The 3,033-nt window shown below is 30.4% G+C and overlaps 1 long non-coding RNA gene across 3 annotated transcripts; it reads left to right on the forward strand.

The window, feature by feature from the left end:
- Positions 1-206: 206 nt before the first annotated feature.
- Positions 207-895, forward strand: LOC100204429 (uncharacterized). Of its 3 annotated transcripts, none has more exons than XR_010638422.1 (3): positions 207-267; positions 418-511; positions 602-895. It is a non-coding gene; the product is annotated as an uncharacterized LOC100204429 (long non-coding RNA). The 3 variants fall into 3 exon arrangements; XR_010638424.1 differs by having other exon boundaries at positions 222-246; XR_010638423.1 differs by having other exon boundaries at positions 227-311.
- The last annotated feature ends 2,138 nt before the right edge of the window (positions 896-3,033 follow it).

Consider the following 3,033-nt stretch of genomic DNA (forward strand, 5'->3'; position numbering starts at 1 on the left):
ATTAAAAAGTTATTGAATTATATCAAACAAAAACTAAAGTCTAAAAATATTTTTTATTTTACAATTAAATTTGAAAATTAGTTTCAAATTTTACAATAGCCGGAAATCTTCTTGCTTTTTGATTATAATTAACGGACATCTGCTGGAACTGTTTTTATCTTTTTGTTGTTGTTGCTTTGTTTTTTTTGTAAAAAATTAGTATAAATTCATAGGACATAAAATTCATAAAAAACATTGAGCAAAAAGGTATTTATTATATCTTTAAAAGTAAGATTTCTTTTTTCATATGTAACTTATATGTAAAGCCACAAGTAAGATTTTTTTTTTCATATGTAACTTTCATATCAATAACAGTACTTCTTTTTACTTGGAGTCGTTAATTTCGTTAATTTTAAAGTTTTATGCTTCTTTTTATAGAAAATGAAGACGATAACAATATTGTTTGCAAGCTTCATTTTAACTATTGTAGCCGCTTATACAGTTAAAGATTGTCCACCATCAAGTAACATAGGTACAGCAGCTAGCTTATTTTTTTTAGTCAAAAATACTTCACTAATTTAACATATTTTAAATCAGTAATGAAATCCAATTCCAATTTTAGAAAGGTGGCTAATAGACGGTCAAGTATATAAGAATGATGATGGTTGTCGAAGATGTGAAAATGGTATTATACGTTATATATCATGTAAATATAGCAGAAGTGTTTTGGAAAGCAGACGAAACAAATTTTTGAAAAGACGAACAATGGACGATTATTACGCAGACGACGATGATTATGTATACGAAAAATGATAAAAATAATGATTGCTTCAGGATTTTTTTAGACTTTATGTTAATAACTTGTATTAAACTTGTTATGTACGTCATCTTGAATAAGTTCTATTTTATCGAACAACTTTTTAATTAGAATCATTCCAATATTTCAATACATCAACAATATTCCAAAATGGTAAATTGGTGTATTGGAACTAATAATGTTCTTTATATTTGTTTTCAAAAACCTGCAATTTATTGCCTAATATCTTTTCTAACCATGCCGTTTTTAAAGAAACGCAAGTTTAGATTGTTTACGTTAGGTCAACACAACAAAATTCTATAAAAATCAATAGAAATTAAAACCTTCGGACGCAGAATGTTTCTCTTTTCAAACCTCTATTCCGACGTTGAGCATCCTTGACGTTCGAAAACCGGGACATTTAGGGGTATACAAATATGGGATATATAGGGATAGATGCATTGCAATGAACATCGACTGATTTATAAAGCCATAGGCACTGTAAGTGTGCATACATCGACTGAGGGTTAAGGCTTGGGCAGGTTGTCTTTAACTGAAAGATTATTCTTTTTCATGTTTGCGGAATTAAACGAGACCGTCAGAATAGAGGTTTGATAAGTGAGCTTACCTTGGACTCTAAACTTGCAAAAAAAAAAATCGGTAAATCTCTGATCTAAATAATAGTACAGTAAATAATATTAGCGTTTTCACTTCGTGCGCTTTTTTACACGAAGCTTTTTGAATAAGCATTATGTTGTAGCTACATGTATAACGCATACGCGTAGCTACAACATAATGATAGGTGTACCGTAACACGGGGTTACTTTATGCCTTGCGGTCCTACTTGAATCCACTTACAGAAAATTTGAGTTTCATGCCTCTCCTGTTCAAACGTTAAAAAAGTGCGTTTTTTTTCTATTTTTTAATTTATATATGACTAATTCTGTTATGAAACCATATTGCCTTTGCCGCACACTAAACAATTTAACTTTAAGTTTGATGTCAAAAATGAACTGAATTTGCTAGTAAAATTCACTTGGCAGAACTTTTATGTGGTTTGTTATTATCGCACACACTACAGAGATAAAAAATCTGTTTGCTAGATTAACACTTAGGTAAAAAGATTAGAATATTTTTTAAACTATTTTTTCATTTAGCTGTGAGAAAAAAATAACTAATCACATTTAAATTAGTTTTTATGTAAAAGTGGCGTTACTTTAATCCGGACTTAAATTAACCCCATATCATTTATTAAATCTCCAATCATTTTATTTATATTAAATAAATATACTTTTTATTTATTTATTTTGGTGGTATGACTTATTTATTTACTAAATGTATGATAGAGGTTGTAAATACCCTGAAAGAGTAATGAACTCCTCAAAGTCTAATATTTCAGTCATGTTTTGCGGCAACGCTGCTGGATGTACAATACCACCTTATGTAGTCTACAAATCAGAAAATCTGTGGTCAACGTGGACTGAAACCGGTTCCCATGGAATGAGGTACAATTACACAAAACATGGATGGTTAGATAGTGTCACATTAGAGGAGTGATTTACTGCTCACCTGCTTCCTATACTGAAAAAAATTACTGGAAAAACAGTTCTCAATGGGGATAATTTATCATCACACATTAGTCAGAATGTTTTAAAACTGTGTCAAGTAAATAGCATAGTGTTTGTGTATTTACCTCCTAACTCATCACATTTGACACAGCCTCTAGATGTTGCCTATTTTAGGCCACTAAATAGTAAATGGAAAACTGTTTTGAATTTATGGAAAGAATCACCTGCAGGTAAAAAATCAATTCCAAAAGGATGCTTTCCATCACTACTAAAAAAAGTTCTGGAATTAATAAAAGATACTTCAAGTGAAAATTTAATATCAAGTTTTGATAAGTGTGGAATTTATCCTTGCAATAAAGAACCTCTTATTAATTGGTTGCCACTGCAGGATCGATCATCTATTGATCTAAACCTTATTTCACAAGCATTTATCAGTCATTTGAACTACAATCGTGCAGACCTTGGAACTTCAATATTAAAGCGCAAATATAAAAGAAACTAAATGTTCCACCAGGAAAAGGAATCTGTCCTGACTCAGAAGAATCAGGAGTTATACCAATCAAAAATGCCGTAGAAGCACCTCAGAAACGAAAAAAAGTTAAATGTGGTATCTCTAGTGCAACATCTAACAGTAAAAGTCTAGGCTACGTGCCTTAAAATCTGGCTAAAACAATTATTTTTAAACATTAA

Source organism: Hydra vulgaris, chromosome 05, assembly GCF_038396675.1.
Source record: "Hydra vulgaris chromosome 05, alternate assembly HydraT2T_AEP".
NCBI classification, from domain to species: Eukaryota; Metazoa; Cnidaria; class Hydrozoa; order Anthoathecata; family Hydridae; genus Hydra; species Hydra vulgaris.